The sequence below is a fragment of the Chamaea fasciata genome, unplaced genomic scaffold, assembly GCF_029207755.1.
Source record: "Chamaea fasciata isolate MVZ Bird 193981 ecotype frontalis unplaced genomic scaffold, bChaFas1.0.hap1 SCAF_4, whole genome shotgun sequence".
Classification (NCBI taxonomy): Eukaryota; Metazoa; Chordata; class Aves; order Passeriformes; family Sylviidae; genus Chamaea; species Chamaea fasciata.
The window spans coordinates 69,235,884-69,257,004 of NW_027094089.1; positions in this window are offsets into that span (position 1 = coordinate 69,235,884).

Genomic DNA, 21,121 nt, shown 5'->3' on the forward strand with positions numbered 1-21,121 from the left:
GGCACGTATTTTGAAGTCTACTCCTGGAAATAAAGACAGTCATCTCCAGGTTTTTTATTTCTCACAAGCGTTTGTGAGTGAAGAGAGCTTGTACTACTATCACCAATATCACTTCTTACATTGGTGAAACGGTTTTTGGCAGCAAAATAAAATAAATAATTCCACTTAAAATAACTTTTATGCCTCCCAACACCTAGTTGTCTGCCTCTTTGTGACTGATTATTTAAAACCGTGGAAACTAACGATCGAGGCTCACAAAGAAAGGTATCTGGGTGATGAAGGCAAGCAGACAAAGACAAAGCGGCTATAGCCTGCGTTTTTATTTAGTCACATTTCTATTAAGCATTGTCCTGGGCTACTTCTTTTGCTCGATACCCCCCACCTCAGCGCACCCCCCCCCCCCCCCCTTCCAATCTTTCCACAGCACCAGGTCAGATTCTTTCTGGGGTTATGTCTAGCGGGGAAAGGGGGATGGGGGTGGAGGGGCGGGAGGAATTAGGGTTTACGTGCAGACTCAGTAAATCAATACGCGGGAGAGAGGCAAAATCAATTTGAGCACAAGGGCATGACTGGTGTTGGAACATCAGTGGGGCTTCTCGAGCTCTCCAGCTTTGCAGTTTTGCATGGCTGGAAGAGAGACTAGAACCACGGAGCTCCGGTTCGGGTGGAGCGGGAGATCCTCCCCTGCTCCGAGGAAGTTACATATGAGTGGTGAACCTGAGATGATCCCCTGGAAATTTTTGAGTTCAGGTTTTACTGACTCTGGGAGAAGTCAGGCGTGTTAGAACTTCATTGTCTCAGCTCAGCTGAAGACCAAACGCAGGAATGCTATCCATCGCAATAAAATAAAATAACGAAAATCGCCCGCCCAGGTACTGGTCAGATATTAAACCCATGCACCCTCCGATCTTCCCATCCGCAAGAATGCAGTGAGTACAAAGCACACATGCAGGATCTCTCCCATTAAATCTTGTTTTTCTTTGAGCCGTGCAAGTTAATGACTAAACAGGAGAAAGATCTTCTACCCTCCTCCTCCTCTCCCCTCTTTCCGCTCCCCCCGCCCTCCACCCCAAACAAGTGCTGTGAGAAATGGGAGGAAGGATAATATCTGGGCAGAAGGAGCACTGTTGGATTTAGAGATTCCTTATTAAAGAAACGGGGAAAAAACACCAAAACTGAGAATTCCTACTAAGACTAGTGGTTTCATGCAGACAAACGAAGCGGACACCTCCTAAGAAGCTGATAAAAGAACATTAAGGAAAAGGGAGGGACTGTCTTTACGTCTGCCAGAATGTGCATGTGTTCTGCCTGCAATTTTCTATAAATCATCCTCATCGCAGGAACAGAACGCCTTGGCTTTGCAATCTTTGACGTACCATCAACGCCGAGATAGATAATTCACCTCTTTGTCTCTCAGCATTATATTTTAAATTTAAAAACCAAACAAGCAAACAAAAACAAAAGGGGGGAAAAAACCAAACCGAAAATAATAAAAATAAATTAAAAGACAGCGAGAAAGAAAGAGCGACCCACAACCACAAAACACGTTACTTCTGACCAGAAAGAAAGAAACTGAATCTTCATGGAGATAGTCTGGAAGTGTTTTCCCGCCCTATCCTCCCGGTCCTTGGCCGGGGGGGAGGGGGAGTCCCACCCTCGCCGGTCCCGGAGGGGTCCCCCGAGCCCCGGGAGGACAGCGGGGCTCCGGACACGCACCCGCGGAGTCCGGCGGGAGGAGGTCGGGGCGGCCGGAGGAACCGCGGTTCCGTGGGGCAGCGCTGGGGGGCACGGGGCAGGGGGCTTCTCCCCAGGGATCCGATGGTCCATAACTTCCTCCCGGAGGCTTTCTGCCATTCCCACCGCGCTCTGAGCGCCGGCGGGGGCAGCCCGCAGCGAGGTGGACACGCTGGGCTCTGAAGAAGCGGACACCATTGAAAAGAGGGGGGAGCCACCCCGGAGACCCCGAGAGCGCTGGTTTCGCGCAGGAACCAGCATTTGTGGCTCCCGAGAGGAGGGGGCCGAGCCCAGGGGGTGCAGGACCCTCCGCGGGTGCTGGGCGTGCGGGGGGAGCCTTCTGGCTCACCTCGGTGCCGCGCCCGGCAATAAAGAGGTTAATCGTGCTGACAGCCCTCTGGTCTTAATTACCCCGGCGGGCTAAGTGTCCCATTAAGAGCTATGAAGACAGTTTGCTCCTCTCTGGGTGCTGGCGTTTGGGTCGCCGGGGGCCGTCGGGCTGTAGCCAGGATGGCCCGGGGCTCCTGCGCCGGGACTGTCGGGACGGAGCCCATGGAAGCCCCGCTCCCCACCCGCGGGTGGGAAGCTAGAGGGGGATTTCCACTTCTGTCTTCCCAACAAAGGTGGTGTCCCACCGCCGTGTTGGTTTGAAGCCACAGGAAAAGGGATGATCTTGGCTTAAATTAAAAAAAAAATAAAATAAAAAAAATAAAAATTAAAAAAAAAAATTAAGCCTTTGCTTATTGATCTGGGGTTGGTGGTCGATGTTCCACCATGTAGCCAAAGGAAAGAGAAGCCAGGGGTGAGGGGAAAAAATAAAAAACAAAAACAACAAAAAACACCAAACACACACATTTTTCCAGCCTCTGGGATTGACTGCATCTTTCCTCACCCAGAAAATCTGACCAGCCTGAGTTTAATCCCAAGCATTTCATCCCTAAATCTGGGGTTGGCTGTTGTGCAATGAGTCAGGTTTGCATGGCGGTGGCTGACACCTGCATCCTGCTCCTGCAACCACAGCATCCCAAGGAGGCTGCACAGCGAGCCCCAGGGTAGCAAGACCACAGGCAGAGGGGTGAAATGACTGTGTGGAAGGATCAAGATGATGCTATTCTGACTTTCCCCTTAGCCCACTCCCCCCAGCCAAACCTGTTTCTCCAGGGGTTCTAATTAGCTCCTCAGGATGGCAAACTGGTACATTCAACATGGACAGTCAACAAAGCCTTAATGAGCAGGAGACATCAGGAAAGCAATGTGGAAAAATAAATCACTGAAAGCACAATCTTTGTACATATTCAGCAGTGAAGCACTGTAGTTAATGTCCACACACAGAACTGGAAGTGGCTTCTCTTTTTTCCTTTCCAGATTTGGAAGAATTTCTTCCTTTTCCTACAACGAGTTTATATGAACTTGTATTTATTCTCCTCTTCTTCACAGCTGTTTTCTCCTACCAGAGCTAGGCTTCTGATACCTTATGCAAGAGGCAAGTATTGTATCAACTCCCTCCCTGAACAGCTAGGTATCAGTCTGTAGAATATTATGTTCTCCAGCTATTGAGAGAATTTCACTTTCCTGTCTAAAAAAGATTAGTAATGTGCTGATCTGACCTTTACCCTGGTAACTCTTTTATGTTTTTAACGTCTAAGAGTTTCCTAATTGTGAAAGGACTTTGAAGAGAAGCTGGTTGTCTGGAAGCACTGAAGTCTTGCTCTGATCTATGAAAGATAAGGGATATCTCATCAAGAAAATTTTCTTTAAGCAAGTATTCTTATAGAAGACAGTGTATTCAAAAAGGTTTACATGTAAATATTGCAAGTCTTGGCTCTTAAGAACTCTTCAGTAAATTATTCTATTAAAACATAAAACTTCTGGCCTGCTAACAAAATTTGAAATGCTTTTTTTTTAACCTGGCAGAGCTCAGACTGGAATCTCCAAGAGCAAGCTCTTCACAGTGATATCACTTTGTCTGCAAGGACACCGTAGAATGTAGTGCACATGTTGAAAACCCATGGAAAGATGTATTTTTATGTTGCTGAGAATGCTTAAGAGAAGTGCACTGGTGAGGACCATGCTAAGTATTGGAAGTCACTTCCTTCTCTGATAGATGCATAAGTGGCAATTATTAGAAATAGAGGTTTTGCTCCTTTGAGGAAGTTGAATCTTTTGCAGTCAAATGCTTGAGTAAACTCACAGTTGGGTTTTTATACCTGCCCCCACTGTTCCTCAGAAACTCTTCACTAGGAAGGACTAAAGAAATCACTATGCAAAGAGAACCAGTCCTTCTCCAAAACCTTTTAATTGAGGCATGAGACAAATAATGGATGTGTGGTGTTGACAGGCTGTGGTAGACCGCAAGGTGGGTTTGGTGGGTTCCACAGGTCACACTTCCCCAGCCTCAGAACATGTCTAAAAGTGCAGACAGCAGAAAAACATGTATTTAGAGACCAGTGAAACTTGCAGTAGAGTTAACGAAAAGGAATTCCTTCGGTGTTAAAATTAACTGGGTTGGAACCAAACTAAACACATCCATTAGTCACTAAAACATGAACCACAAATGGCCCTAGATCATTATTAAGTAATTTGTCAGCATGTATCCACTCTTAAATGATAAGTTTGATTTAATAAAATAATAGAATGGAGTCTAGTCAAAAGGATGTTTTATCCACCACTAGAATACAAGCAACAAACTGACTTTGCAAAAATCTGCAGTTATGATAACAAGGATTTCTAAGCAACTAAAGGCACATCCTGACTTCACTTACTGCTAAAAAAGGGTGACCATGAAGTCTAATCAAATTCTTTTTTTTTTCACTTCTGAAATCTTTAGAAGCAAAATACTCTTTTGCTGTAGGTGCAAATTAAGTTTTATGAAATTCAGTCCTTCAAAAGACACAGCTGAATTTCATTTACCTTCAGTATGGCTTTGGATAGAGTCAATGAGATTGAAACTGCAGTCATTTTACATCATCTGACCTCTGGATGATGACAACGGTTTGCTGGTTGGGATATGGTATCCCAATATTGCATTATGCTCACTGCTAAGAAAACTTCAGGAAAGAAACATTTTGATTTTGTCTTGAGAAGAGAGATACTGAGTGATTTGTGAAATGATTTTGAATTTATAGGTTAGATACAAGTGGTTTCTGGCTGTATTTACTGGTCATTTTCCCGTGTGTACCCCTCTCCTTGTGTATTTTACTAAATGTATGCAATTCAATACAAATCTATTTTTGCTTGTATACCCTTGAGAAAAGCATTTCCTTTTTTTTTTTCCCCCCAAGACCTAAATACAACCCTTGCATCTCTTGACATGCCTAACACCTCAGTATTTTTAAAACTTAAGTTCTCAAATACCAGCCAAGTAATTTTTATTTTGTGTGTTCTAATCAACCTGTATAATATACAGCCTCCAAAAGGCTTGAGTTCCCCTTTATAGCCAGTTTTTCTGATACCTAATTTTTCTAGACACACCATAAAATTGATCAAGGCCATCTCTGGCTTTGTAGGGAAGTACCTGCTACCACAGAAAAATCTGTCTGGTATATGCAGTTTGATGACATTTTTATTGATACATTACAAAGTTAGCCCAAGTTTCGTCTTTTGAAGCAACTCCAGTAGGTATTTTCATTGCCTGTGGAAGGATTTCAGGTGGAGTTGATTTCTCATCTTGCATGCCTTTGAAGATATAAAAAGGAAACAATGTATTTTAGATTCTATTTTTTTAACTACTTCAGCTTATAGTTTATTTTCTAATGAAGTTGTTTCTTCGTCAGCTTTTGCTGAAGTCCCACTGGTACCCATGGGTCAATTCCAATTCATTTTCCCTGGGAACATAGGGATGCACAGTGCAGAAAGTGGAACATTGCTGAAGTGTCTGCCAAAGCTCTATTCTTCTAATAATGTCATTTGTTTTGGGCACACCTCTCCTCTCTCTGAGCTTGTCACTGCCACTGCTACTCCGGAGAAGTTTTGACAAAATCCCTCTGAAGATTTTGCTCAGGATTTTAAATCTGTGACCAGCACAAAATCAAGGTCTTCCTCATCCATTTGCTGGCCATTCATCTCTGTTAAGATTGAATTTTCTCTAATCCCATGTATTTATGATACTTTTAAATTTTTTTTCTCCATATTCCACATCTCCAAATGATCAGCCTAAACCTCAGCTGATGTAATTTAGCTGGCTTCATTGACTCCAGTGGATAAACTGCTAATTTAAACCTTCTGCTTGGCTCATTCTTGCATCTAATTGGGTTAATAATCTTCACCAATTCCTTTCAGTAATTTAGAGATTTCTCTTTTTACTTGTAGGTGTTATGTATTGAAATTACATGTCTCTCTCCATTGGTGTTTTATCTATGATACAGCGATAATTCATAAAGTCTTAGTCTGTTTTTAAGAATTACATTTCTTTTCTGCTCCCCTTTCTGATCTCTCCAGAGTTAGCTTCCTAATGCCCCCCCGACCTCCTTTATTTTGAATCACACTTTTGCTGAGTTTCTCTCTGCATTAATTTATTTTAATATGCTGTTTTTCAAAGGAGCCCTTCTGCAACATCTCACCTATACTCTTGTTGTGACAATTATATAGAAGGCATTTTTTCCAGTTTTTATCTTCACAGGTGTTGTGTTCTCTAGAATAAATGAAGATGCACTATTTGTGATGTGAGTTAATATTTCCAGTGATTACGTTGCAGACTGATCTAGTGAGGGATACCAATCCTGTTGTCATGAAATGTAGTCTCACATTTAAGGAGACGGGTGCTACACTGCATGTTAAAAATATATATACATATATATGTATATTTCATAACTTATGGATATCCTTACCTGTCTTGTGACTGCACATAGTAATATTTCTTACACGAACATGTGGAAACAACTGGGTTCGTTTCACTTCCTTTTTGGCCAGCCCAAAAAAACCCCCAGGATTTTCCAGCTCTTTTATGGAAACCCAGGCTTTTGAGGTGACTGGATGGATCCCATTAAAAGGGAAAAGGCAGGACAAAAGAAAGATCCAGAAAAGAGCACAAAAGGAAGTCCATAAATAGTACCAGCATACTTGGAAAAAAATCTTCACCTATAATTGCAAAAATATTCCAGCATCCCATTCTGTCTTCAGAAAGGTAACAATTATTTATACATATCAGTCTCTATGTAAATGCCACCTGTCCAATCAATATATTAATATTTGAATTAATTTCAAAAGAAGATGGCAGGAAAAAAAAGCCATCATTTCCTCAGTAATGAACTAATTTATCTGAAAATCTGACAACTGCAAGTGGGTGGTACTCTTTTTGGTGTAGTCTTTCAAAAGATATAGCTGCAATCAAGCTGGTACTTATTATTCTAATAGTAAAACATGCCGAGCATCAAAACTTGACATGGAATGTAATGAGCAGTGATATAATTGAGCAGAGATTTAGCAGATATGTTAGTTGTATTATTGTGAGCATGATTTCTGCTCCAGGTCTTGAAAAGTTGAAGGGAAGGGAAGGGAAGAGAAGGGAAGGGAAGGGAAGGGAAGGGAAGGGAAGGGAAGGGAAGGGAAGGGAAGGGAAGGGAAGGGAAGGGAAGGGAAGGGAAGGGAAGGGAAGGGAAGGGAAGGGAAGGGAAGGGAAGGGAAGGGAAGGGAAGGGAAGGGAAGGGAAGGGAAGGGAAGGGAAGGGAAGGGAAGGGAAGGGAAGGGAAGGGAAGGGAAGGGAAGGGAAAGGGAGTCTAAAAAAGAAGACAAAGGTTCAAATTTTACTTGATTGCAAGTAGCAACCAGAGAAGGGGATTCAGGAGAAGGCAGAGATGTAGCTGGAACCACGTGTTGATACTTTATGGTGGTATCTGGGACAGATTGAAAGGGACATGTGAGTATTAGGAAATATGGAACTAATTGTGGCAGAAGTAACCGAGGCGAAGTTTTTCAGAGCAACCACAAAGAAATTAGTAGCTTCATGGAGAACAGTAAGCATTCATGCTTTGGATAGAAAAGGTGAAGACAATAACAAGTTTGCAGCTCTTCAGAAGGAAAACTAGGTAAATTACATATGCAGGGGATATATATATAGGGGATATATATTCTGCAGCCAGTTAGCTCCAATTCATTTGATTTTGCACTGAAAATTGCTCCTTGTCTCTAGACTGGATTATCATACTTTTCACTGCTTGCCTGTTCTGTTCTTAGTGGTTTTTTTGCTGAAGGTGCTCTTGCTTATGGAAGCTTCTCCCTGGTTCCCAGTTGTTCTCCAAGGTCCAAGTGTGCATGTTGTATAACTTGTTTCTAGTCATTGTGACTGCAAATTAAATTCTGATAAATGCGCCTCAAACACAGCTGATGCAGGTAGTTCTGAGTCTGCAGAGAGCCTGAAGCAATAGCTCCAAGAGGTTTGAACCTTCTCATTCATTTCAGTATGTTCTTAAACTGTCATTCTTCACATTCTTCTAACTTAAACATCAGCTCTAGAGCTGGGCTCACATGTTTTAACTGTTTCCTTTTGATCATTTCATAGAAGCCCTCTGAAGTTTTTATTCCTTAATTTCAAAGTGTTCCTTGTGCCCTCCAGGCGAGAAAGTCCAGAGCTACATCGATATCTATTTTCCCTCTTGAGAACTTGCAAGCTGCAAATGGGAATTTTCAGTGCAAGAACCCATGGCATACTAGAAAGAACATAGGGACTCCGATAAATTAATTGGTTTGCCTACCTACTTAATTGTCCCTAGGATTAATGTACTGAGTGATTAATTGCCTTCATAGCCAGTTACTCACGGGTTTCAATGTCTTTAGTGTAAAATCAATCTGCCATGTAATTTCACGGCAACAAGAATCCTTTGGCACGCCAAATCAGGTGTGGTTTGCTGGTGAAGCGTTCAAAATGTCTTTATTCACTCTTGATCTTGCAGCTCTGGGGTTGGAGCACTGGTGTTAACCAGTTTTGTTCCACCAAACCTGATTTCACTGATCAAATGTCAATTCACAGTACTGTAGTGCTCCACAGAGTTTATTCAAATATTCATCCTCCTCTACTGTTAAGTCGTTAAGTTGAACAATTGCTCTTTGTCCCTTGGCCATGGGGATTGAAGGACACAAGCAGAGGAGGTGTGAATCACAGGAGGTGGACACTCGGCATTCCGGCATTCCCGGGCAGTGTGCAGCTCCTGTCTTAGTGTTTACCACCAGGAGCCCAGTTTCCCAGCTGCCATAAGCTGTTTTGCCTTGATCTTCCCTAGCAAGCAGGATTGAAAGCCATCTTCAGACTAAACTCTGAGCTAGCCACAGTCTAGCCTGATGAGTAAGCCCAGCCAGCTTTGTGCTTTCCTTCTCTCATAAGGATTTCTTTGCCTTGCTAAGGTCTCATCTTAGGAAACAGACCAGCATCAGGAAACGGACCAGCCAAATTCTTGCAGTATCATTATTTCAATGTAACCAGTCCATTTCCTGTGTAGACAAGCCCTGAAGACTAATCTTCTTGCCTGACCCACAACCCCAGTTGCAGAAGCCTTAGAACATGTTTTGGATCCTCATTTCACTCCTAGATTATGAAGCCTGCCAAACATTTTCATTTTGTTCAAGGCTTCCTGCCATTTCAGCTTTGGAACCCATCTGATTCCAGATCTTTTGCCTACCAGCCAAGGAGTTTCAGCCAAGCCACATGCATCCTGCCACCAGGATGCTCCTACTGTGCCAAGCTCAAAACCCTTCTTGGTTCTTCTGTCCATGGATATCTAACCTTGTTCAAACATTAATGACTTGAGTGGGCATTTTGAGGCTAGAATGCAGGTTTGGAGGTCTATTATTTTTCCTCATTGTTAATTTTTACAAATGGATACAGAGGTACCTGGTCCTAGAGAGTTCTGTGATATAAAAGCACCAATACTCTCCACTGTCTCTAATGTTGCCTTGCAAAATCAAGAAATTCCATCATTCCTATTCAATCCTTTTCATAGTTTAACCATCGAATACTGATTTTTTCATCAACTTACCTCTGTGAAAATAGCAGGCAAAGATGACATTTTTCTACTACAGTCCTTATTTCATGGTTTTCTACATCCTATTATTCTTGCTTTAAGTTATTTTACACATTATTAAATTATTTGAAAAAATAAAAAACCACCAAAACACCTAAAAGATTTGCAGTGATGCAGCTAGATGTATCTTATGAAGACACCTAAATGCAAGTATGCACCACAGAGTGAATATGGTTTTTTTGCATTCTGTAGTTTTCAATTTTAATAAGTCTCACACACTATTCCTAATTTTTTTAAAAATTATTATTATTATTATTATTAGATTCCAAGCTAAAGCAGCAAGAGCAGCAGCAAGAGCAAGTTTGTACGCAGTTTTTAGCATTGTGGGCATGCACTATAAAAAGAAGATTGTAACAGACACAGAAGTTTCACTGCACAGCAATAATTCTTCTTGCTGTGTAAAATTCAATAGTACAAAAGAATCCCACTGCTCAAATGCTCTCAGGTAGGAAGTGCAGTAACTCCTGCTCATCTCTTTACTGGGGGAATTAAGAAAAAAAGTCAGTCACCACATTAAGATCACTGTCCTGACTGTACTGCCAAGTTTTGTCAGGGCCTTCTGCTTACCTAAAATCTCCACTGCTGACTGTACCTGTCAGCCAGGTCTGTCCTCTCTCATTTGTCCCATCCCTTGGGGACCACACTGGGGAGCAGCATTCCCGTGTCCTTCACAAGGATCTGCTCTCCAGCAGGGCTGGCTGTCCCCACAGCCTCAGAGGGACACATATAACTCCACTGGGAGTCCAGGAAGGGATGTCTCCCTCCTTCCAGCCACACCTTTTGTCCTGCTCTACCAGCCTTTCTTAGCTCATTTGTCTCCACTGGGCACTTGAGATTGAAATCAGGGTTGAGAAGGACCTTGGAGACCAAACATGTGACCTGGAACAAAGTGTTGGGACCGAATGCTGTACATGATGAGGAAATGTGTGTCTAGAGGGCCATCTAACTTTTTTCCTGTCTCAAAAAAAAAAAAAAAAAAAGAAAAAAAAGAAAAAAAAAGAAAAAAAAAAGTGTGTAAAAGATAAAAAGAACACTTGGATTTTGAAATGTGAATGCTGTGGATCATGTCCTTTGGTTTATTAAGAAATACTCCTGCAGGTTAGGACAAAAATCAGATTAATCCCATTCCCTGCCACTGATGACTCTTTTCCCTGAGGTCTTGGAGCATAAATTATTCCCTATTCTCTCCTTTTCTCTGGAACATAAGAGAACAAGATGCAATAGCTTTCAATTGATCTTCCTGAGAAACATGGGTGTATTGAGTCACTTCAGCCATGCAATGGAAAACAATTAAACCTATTCTAAAGTATTAAAAACCACACCACTAAAGGCCACCAATTAATTCAGGCACGTCTTATTTCAGATTTCATTAGTCAGTGTGTTATTTTTAATAGCCACTAAGTAAAGTTATCAGAAAAACTTTGAAATTCAAGAGAGGTTGGATATTTTGAATTTTCTTTTTGTTCTATTCAGCAGAGGAAGTAAAAAACTCTTTGGACTATTTCACTGTATTTTAATTTAATGACTCATTTTGTTATTAAAAGTTACCAAAGACATAACAGTAGCATTTTGGTAAAACTGTATAACTGTATACAGAAAATTGGTATCTGAAAAGTAATTTCAATAATTCTTTTGTGCTTTCATGCATTTTTCTAGCAGTAAGTGCTAAACAACATCCAAACTGATCCAATTTTTAAAATAATTAATTAGCATTATATATATGATTTTGCAATAACTTATCGATAGCTGGAGAGGTTTTAAAAAATAGTCTTCTCTAACAGCAGTTTGAATTAAAGAATAGTTGTACTGAAATATATTAAGATTTTATAATTTTTTTGTGAATACAGTGGAAGTAATTTGAAGACTTCTAAAATAGGAATTTAGTATTTTCACTTTTATCACCACACTTTAGAAGTATTAGCATCCTAGATTAAATAGATCCATTCCGTAGTGTAGGAATTTGGGAAAATTATAACCGCAGTAATTGAGATTTGCAGAAAAATTTAAGTGGAAGTTGTAATCCAATGATTTTGGCAAATTTTGTAGAATTTGTGTTTGCATTCCAGTCATATAAAGGATATTCAACGTAAAAGTGAAGCAAGCATCTTTAAAAATATTGGTTAGGAATGGCAGACACTAAAGACTAATGCTCACTGAACTGAAGTTTCTCAGACAAGTGTTATCAAAACAGCACCAATGTATTACCAATGCATTCAAAATATTGAGAAGAGTGGAGCAGGAGGGTGAACAAACAGTTGAATAGACCTATAAGAAAGGTGGAGCAACATAAACACTGAACTGAATCTTTCAGTGCCAATGTTGGCTGACAAAAATATGCAGTTAACAGGGGAAAAAAGTGCCCGTGCTCAGCTTAAGACACAGGTGGGTTTGGCTGAGTGATTAAGGAAAGGACTAACCACAAATTATTCCAACTCTGGCATCCACAAGAACTTCAGCTCACCTCCGGTGGCAAAGAGGAGCACAAACCACACAGCTGCACTGATTTCTGCACAAATGCCTCTGACACCTGAAGAGTCACTCACACCCAGGTCCTGTCCTTCAGCAATTGGTGGGACTGGGCACAGCAGGCATGCTGGAAATTGAATTGCCAAATATAGGAAACAATTTGTGGGAAAATGAATGCTAGTCTGGTTTGATCAGTCTGGAAGCAACATTTCATAAACAGCGAAGTGTCCTGAGTTGCAGCCTCATCCTATTTCCACTCAGATTTTTTCAGCCCTGTCATTTTCTCACTCCCATTTTGTTGCAGAGGTGAAGTCAGTGTAACAACAGCAAGTATTGCTCGAGGAGGACATTTCTGCCTCATTGTGTGTGTATTCCTTGTTGCTGAAGGCAAAATGAGGTTTTCCTTGAAGATCAAAGACTTCCTGTAGTGTGATCGGTATCTAGAAAAGACTTCATATACATGATGAGCTTGCACCTTTCTGATTCATTCCTGTAACTGGGGAACTGCACACTTATTACCACATAAACAATGTGTGCCACCACTCACTAATGTATTCCACTCAAATTAATGGAAACTTTCCAACCTTCCTGTTGTTGGAAAACCTTCCAACTTCCAACCTTCCTGTTTGTTGCCTTCAAACCTTGAGGGCATCTAATCTTCCTTGCTCTGAGTGGTGCTTCTCTCTACATGTAGTCCCACCATCCTCATCCTTGGCAGGAGCCTCTGCCACCTCTTCCTCAGCTCAGACACTGTTTTTTTTTTCTTCCTGCAAGCACAGGAACAGAGTGGAGTGGGAGGAGCACGCATGCATCCTTGGTTTTCAGTGTGGCTTTAACTTTACGGGCAGGGGAAGAACCCTTCCCCTTGCTCCTCCTCCAAAACTCTGCTTCAGGTCTCACCTAGCAAGGCCACACTGTAGCCCACAAAGCAGCAGAGCTATGGGCTGCCAGTTGCGCTCATTTGCTAGGCCTTTTTTTTTTTTTTTTTTTTTTTTAAATCTTCAGATGGTCCTTTTCAAAGGATTAGCCCCTTCCTGCTGCACATATAAAAAATCAAGGAAAAAAAAAGTATTTGCTTCTAGGTGTACTTGCACTTTGCTCTTTTATAGAAGAATCCATCAATCCTTCAGTTCAGAAAGGATTTTAAGCAAGGGAGCAATATCCCATGGAGCCTCAATCAGCTTTCCCTTTGTTTTCCAAGGTAACAAGTGCCCTTCAGGCCTGCAGAGCACAGTGGATCCCCACCCTGCACAGGCAGCACTTGCTGAACAAAACGGAGCATCTTGACAGGGCTTGGGGCCACACTAAGAAATGGCATTCTAAGGACAATTGCAAACTAGCACCACTGTTTAAAAAGGAAATTTGGCTTCCTTGAAATTGCCCGGGCTCAGGCAAATGCACAGCCCCTACATATATGTATGCAAAGGCTGCATGCATGGGAACACACAGAACTGTGTGAGCAGGATACCCGCGAGCCCAAACAACCTGTTGAAAAACTATGAGAGAGCCACAGAAGCACCACAGACCTCAGCTGGCTTGCTCAGCCCCACTGGAAATGCTCAGAGAGCCAAGTGATGCACATAATGCAAACCCCAGGTAGAAAAGGACAGAAAGCTTCTTCAGCCAGTCAAAGTGAATTGATTTTAGCTGAGCTACTGTGGAATATTTGATAAAGGCAAAGTTTTGGCAACCTTCAGGCTCCTCAATCCAAGCTCAATATAGTGAGGATTGTTCTACAGAAGTGAAGGGATTGGCTGTTCTATTTTGGCCAAATAGTTTGCAGGGTTGAGTTTTAGTAGCACTGTGACTGTAATCCTCATGGTGTTAACTCCCCCAGGGCCCCTCAGATTCCTCTGTGTTTAGAGCTTCCACTGCACAGGGAGCAGCCTGATGGATTTTGCTCCTGTTGTTTAGGTGTGTGCTTTATTTCATTCCCAATTAAACCTATTTTGCAGGAGGGTTTGTGGAAGTGGTGGTGTCCAAACTTCGCCAGAGCTGAAAATCTGAGCTGCATTGAAGTGAAAGTAGATGACTTGACAAGGTGCTGCTCTCTGACCCCACTTTCAAAAACTGAAGTTTCAGAGCTCTGTTCTGGGATGCAGCACATCAGTTATTTTTTGATGGAGTTACTGTCCCCATGAGCCAGCTGCTTTTCAAATATGAGATTGGATTAGAAGCCCCTTCTGGACATGCATGACACTAAGCACAGGGGGAATTACACAACTAAATTCTCACAGCATGCAGTAATACATTTAGGTTTGTAGAGGCTTACCTTATTTTTTTTTTTCAGAATGTGGAGGGGTATACCAGGAAAAAATCTCTCTGTGGCTGTTCTGATTTCATATTCCTTCCTCAATCATCTGCTGTTGGTCATTGTTAGAGATGGGATCAACGTGACCTAGCATGACAAGTTCTGCATACCTTAGGTAATTGCATATTTTCTTTTTCTTCTACTTGACAATGCTGGTGAATAGTCAAGTAACATGGAACCTTGATTTTGCCTGATGCTGTTAAGTAAATAACATTAGTGAAGAAGAAGGGAATGGATTAAATTCAAGAGTGACACTGCAACATCTCTACAGCTTCACTTTCTGCATTAGGAGCACAAAAAACATGCAAAAAACGATGTATATGTTAAGGTAAGCCAGAGTAGGCCTCAAGTTAAACAGGCGCTCTAATGCCTTGCTTTTTATTTAATCAGGAATGCTTATTTTATTTTATTTTATTTTATTTTATTTTATTTTATTTTAATCTTTCCGGTCAGCCTACAAGCCTTTCAGAGGAGGAATCTGACAGAAACACAAGCCACCTGTGCTGGTTGTGGGCATACTAGCAGTGCTCTGAGGAATACAGATCTCCGTTTTTGTCCCCCAAATCCTTACCCTGTAGGTAACAGAGTGGTGAGGGTGGTTAGCGTGTAGCTGGGTTGACTTTTTCCTGCAGGATTCCAGATGTGTGCATGCACTTATGCCAGAAATATAAAATAATTCTTAATTCCAGAAAATTCCATGTAATGAAGGCTGTATTTTTATGTCTTCTCTATAGATTAAGCATGGAACTCTGGATGTTAAGGACTGAAGGCTTAGCTGCTTTGCTTTTCTCACAAAAGTTATGTAATGGACATTTTATAAGTCCTTCTTCATTTTTGATGAATTTATGGTGTTAGATATTAACTTCTAGACTGTCATTTTCATTCATGACTTTTTAATAAAAAAGTGGAAATTAATAAAGAAGTGGAAATTCTACAAGACTTAAGTTGTTCACATGAAGTAATCACTGAAGTCTAAACTTGTCAATCTTTGTTTGCTAAATTACAAATTTTGTCCATTTTTACTGGAAAGTTAGCCTTTTCCAAAAGAAAAAAAGTGAACTATATTGTCTCTGATTGCTTTTTCATGAGTAAAATTTTTTAAAAACCTGAAGAGTTATACTATAATTGCATTTAAATCTTGAAATGTAAATATTCAGGGGAAAAAAAAGAAGTTTCAGCTTTTCATTCATGAATACCAGAGAGCTAAACAAGTCTATCTACATGCTTTATTTAATCTTATCCTACCCAATTTGAAAATGGGGCATGAAAATGTGAAGCATATATTTTGCATATCTGGTATTAACAGAGGCATCTCATGTATCATGGAGAAGTTCTGTATGTTTTTAAAGGAACAAATCCTGTGGAGAGGTATCTGGGTGATAGGTGTAGTAGAAAAACCAAAGAAATGAAGTGCCAAGGCTATAAGTGGAGAAATGCTTGGATGGAGTGGTAAAAGTGTATGAGAACAGAAGCCTGAACTAGAGAAAAAGGATTTAAAGCTCCCTTATGCCCTCAAGATAACTCGTTTAATGAAGAAAAAGTCCTCCATGAGTGGCAGAAGTAATGAATTTTGGTTTTCAGCATCTCTTTCTTATGTGCTTTTTCCCATCTCTAATAAAGGGTGAGGTTATTAGCCACTCTCAGGGAAGGAAAAAGGAAACATCATATGCTCAATTATACGAGTGGTTTCTCACTGGAAAAAAAGGGCTGAAGCTGCTGTAAAGCCTCTGCCCAAAGAGAGCAGAGCCAAAGCTAAGAGCACCCAGGAACCAAATAAAACATTCCAGATAAAATTCTGGCCTGTTGGTGTATATGTCAGAGCTTTCCTTGACTTCACAATGCTGGGCTTTCATCCCTGTTTTTAATTATCTGCTCAAGGTAAACAGTTCTTTTTCTCCTTTGTCAGGGTAAGATATGAAATTTTTACTAACCCTTTTGTTCCCCATTAGCTAAGATTTCCTGGCTTGCTGGGGATAATAAAATCAACCTAAATTTAAAAAGTGACCCAGCTATGAGGCTGGCTGAGGACACCAGCTGTGTCTGAGGGTGAAATATCAGAAGAGTGCAGTGCTGGAGGAGAGGCTTAGCACATCGAGTTTTCTGTTAAAAAAAAAAAAAAAGGAAAAAAAAATAGTGCTTCTGATGATGCAGTGATAAAGCTAACATGGTTATGAAGGCAAGTGACTACAGACTTTCCAAGCTTAAGGATTAAGGTTTTAGGTTAAGCAGTCCTGGACAGAAAGGGGGAAGGATTAAAAATCAGAAGGAAGATCAAGTGTCTCTGTTCATAATATGGGCGATAGGTAAATTGGAAAAAGTGCTGTTGAAATATTTTGCCTTTGGAACTTCAGAGTGAAATGGACATGCAGGGCCACACAGCAAAGGATGAGCCCTCACAGGTTAAGTCCCAGCTGTGTGATAAGGAGTTTTCACATGACATGGGGCTAATCTGTTTACAGCAGTGATGCAGATGATCCTATAGCCTGTTTGTTTTTGCTTTTGTTTTCTTTGGGTTTTTTTTTAATTTGTTTTGTTTTGTTTCCTTTGGGATAGTAGACTAACATAATCCACAGATATGAATCTGGAAAACAAAAATTAAAAATCTCCTTCTACTTCTCAATCAGTCAGGCATATTCAGAGTTCCTCTCTGCGCTTCCAGCAATGAAACAATGTTCCTTCCGAAGAGAAAGTAAAGAAATCTGCCTTATTGTTTATGCCACCACATTTTTCAGTGGTCAAAAGAGGAAAAGTTGGGAATCTCTGTGATTAATCCTTCTTCTTTGCCTTGCTACACACACAAAGACAACACCCACCTGTTTACTCTTAAACTTGGTTTGCAGAAACTTGACATTTTTACAGAAACTGATTTTATTTCCTTCCTAGAACTTTAAAAGCACCCAAGGTACAGGTATGTTACACATACCTCCTTGGTGTATAGGAGGTATTACAGAATGGGTAGGGGAGTGGGAAACATATTTCCTATCATCTCAAAAATTTGCAGGATAGAAAAGTCAATGTCATTTGCACAGTGTTGTAGAGAAAAAAAAAAAGAACAAAAAGCAAAAACAAGCACCATTTAAATTTCTCTTATAAGACAGAGTGAATAAACTATGACTTTTGGGGAAAAACAGAATGCTGCAAAAGGCTGAGTTATAATCAGCTCAGCAGAGGTCATAGCAGGTTGATCCAACAGCCATCCTCATTGAGGTCCCAGTTCCACACAGCATTTAAATGCATGCTTAATTTTAATCACAGACATAAGTCCTGCATGACCTTAATGTTAAGTGTGTGCTCGAGTGAATTGCTGAAGTGCGGGTGGAGACGTGGTTTCATGAGGGCTGGGAACAAGAAGAAGGAAGAGCCCCTTGCTGTAGGTTCTCATCTGTGGGACTCAGGCAGGATCAAAGGCTGAAGTATCAGTTCTGAAGCAGGAAATGTCCTCACAATGCTCTGAAGCAGGCAACAGGGGTAAGCAATTTGCAAGGAAGATGTAGTAGGAGCTGGAAAATGTGCCCCACAGGTTGGCTGTGCACTCTCCTTCTCTCTGGGCTGTATCCAGCCCTGTGGCCTACATTCTACAAGGATTTTAGGAAATGCTTATGGTCAATATCTGATGACTTCAGTGGGAGAAATTCAAGTCATGCTCTGCTTATTTTGCAGTATAAGTCTACACACACTGCTCATTGATACAAGGTTGAATTTTATGGTCTGGTCCCTTTGCTGTCATGCTTTTGATTTTAAGAATATTGTTTTCCTGATGCAAATGAAAAAGTCCACCCTTCTAATTCAGGATAAAAAGGGGAGAGATTTTTTCTTCTAAAAACATCACACCAATATCCCAGTGGTAGTCATGTTCCTCAACCATATTCACTTGCCAGTAGTACTAAACTATCAAAAGTGTCTTGATATTTATGCCTGGATTTTGCAGCTCTGCTGCTTCAAGAAACGCATTGGAATGGTCACTGCCCCTTTACTTCTGGAGTTCTGTCAAATAAACTGAACTCAGGGCAGACGAAGAAGCATGTTACATGGGGTCCCAACATTAGTATTGTATTCACTGGGCCAAATTCTTTTATACTTTTTCATTACCTTGTCAGGAACACTCTGGTAGATGCACTGATTTAAGTGAGCCAACAAATGCATCAAACAGCGCAAGAAATTGGTGTATGAGAACAACCATAATCAAAAATGTGGATTCTCCTAGTGCAGTGTCCAGAGTGGCAAGTTTGGCCTCTCTGGATTACTTGATGACTCTCCTGCACAAACACCTCTGCTCCTCCACCCATACCTGGAGGGAAAAAAAGACTCTCTGTGCCTTACTTGTGAAAGCCAACATGGTAAGGGCTATGGTGAGCTCCATAAAACAAATAGTTTAGGTTGAGGAAGAAGGAGGATCAGCATGGTTCACAGTTCACCACTGTTTTGTTGTGATTCTGGCCAATGTGGCTGGCAGTACAGGGACTTCTTTATCAGTCCTGCTGTTTGGCCTCAGACAGAAAGTGTGTTCATGACTTGAACAGATGTTTCTGCTTTTAGAAATCAGCCGTTTCCTCTTTTCCAGAAGCACATGCCAGCACAGTCAATATCTGGAAACCTGCTGCTTCACAGTAGGTCCAGAGTCTAAACTGGTACTTTACTAGAAAATGGTAATAAAGCAGTTAGAATTGCTTTTCATCCTTCATGCTTTTAATGGCTTTCAGGTTCATATGAGACCAATCAATTAATCCTGATTCAGACCTAGAGGAATGGGATGTTTCTTACCCTCTGAACAGGAAAGAAACCCATAATAGAGATTACCAATCCACTTATTAAGACTTATGTTAGCAGTATAGTCTAACAGAGCCTCCAGCTGGGGTTGGGACTACAGATTTGCAATCTTGTATAAGCCTAATGTTCACTAGTCATATGCTAATTAATTGCTAAATCACAAAAGGCAAATCATAATTATTGTTTCAGGTTAGCAATTCTCCCTGACCTGATTGCATGCTTGCTGTTTGGAAGAATTACGGAATGAGGCTCATTTAGGAACACTCACCTGAATAATCCACAGTTTTGGCTTTGTGAGTTTTTGTTTTCAGGTGATGAAAAACTCCTTTTGATCTGAATTTTCATCTGAACTGCTCTTGGGTGGATTCTGCTACACTTCATCATTCTGTGAGGTCAATCAAGTAGTAAGAATAGGAGTAGGACCTCACAGAATTGAAGGGATAATTGCTCTGGTCTTGCAGATATTTTCAGTGGATTGAATGTGTCACACTGTGGCCAGCCACATTTGGCTAGATTTGTGCAGTTTGGGGTACTTGAAGTTTCCCATTTCAGGACTTCTTTCTGGAGGCAACTGGGCCAGTTGTACAGCAAGCCCAGGCTTTTCTAGCTTCTTTCCTTATTTGCCCCATGAAGTGCCAGCACTTGGTAAAAACATTCCTGCTGAAGTGTTTGGTGAACAGAGGCACAGGAACTGCTAAGTCCTCTTCCAAAAATCCCATTAAGATGAGAAACAAAACTCTTGTTGATCACAGGCACACAGAGACAAACTTTTATTAAAAATATATATATAATGTAAATCGTGTATTTGAAAAACTGATCAAACAAAGCTTCTCCGGTCCTTTTGTCACATGGTCCTGTGCACCCAAAACTCCCAGTGAAGGGAGTCAAGGGGTCATCAGGAAGCTTTCTGGCTGACAGTCAGGCATATTCACATGTGAGGGCTGGCTGACATGTGGCTGAAGTCATGAGGATGCAGAAGATACTGCCTTGGTTCAGAAAGCTCTTACTCAGCTTGCTATCTAAAACTGTCCCAACGCATAAAACCTAATGTGTTTAGATCCCTTCCAATCGTTATCTGTTAATTGTGTGATGAGGAGGTTGACTTGGCAGCTCTGAAATGACAGTCTAAAAATTGGAGTAATTTCCTTGCTGGGATAAGGTAGTTCTGGCAGTCCTGAGAGAATGCAGGAGGGATGAGGCTGCTGCGTAAATCCCTAGTCTGAAGTTATCTCACCAACAACCACATGCTGATCTACACACTGTTAGTAGTCAAGGTCATATCTGAAATATTTTGATGGTTGCCCAGAGCTAGCCAAATCTCAGGGCTGTTACTCCCTGCTGCCTTGTGTTCTCTGCTTCAAAATGGGACTGCAGAGGAACAACCCTGGCAAGGGCAGGTGCATGGGTTCCTGGTGGAAAAAAGAAAGAAAAGCAAGATGAAAACAGGGCTGTGACTCCTGGGCAGTAGATGACTCAGGAATGTTGGGAGAATTTTCTAGCTAGCAAGAAGCTGCTGCAGATGAAGACACATTCCCTCCACCCTGCTGTAACTCTAGCCAGCTGGCGAAGCAGCACAGCAGACACTCAGTGGCACTGGCCCTGGCCCAAGTCCCTGTGCCAGGCTCCCAGCACACCTGTTGAGCAGATTCCTTTCACCCAGCTTTCAGCTAACGTTTCAAAGGTGGCTGGTGATATGCCTGACCTGCTGCAGTGCTGCAGTCCTCACTCATCACCCCTCAGTGCCCACCCCGGCACTGGGGTGTCCCAACCAGGCAGAGACTCCTGAAATGCACAGGGGATCTACCTGCCTGGTGTGATGGGAAGAGCTCAA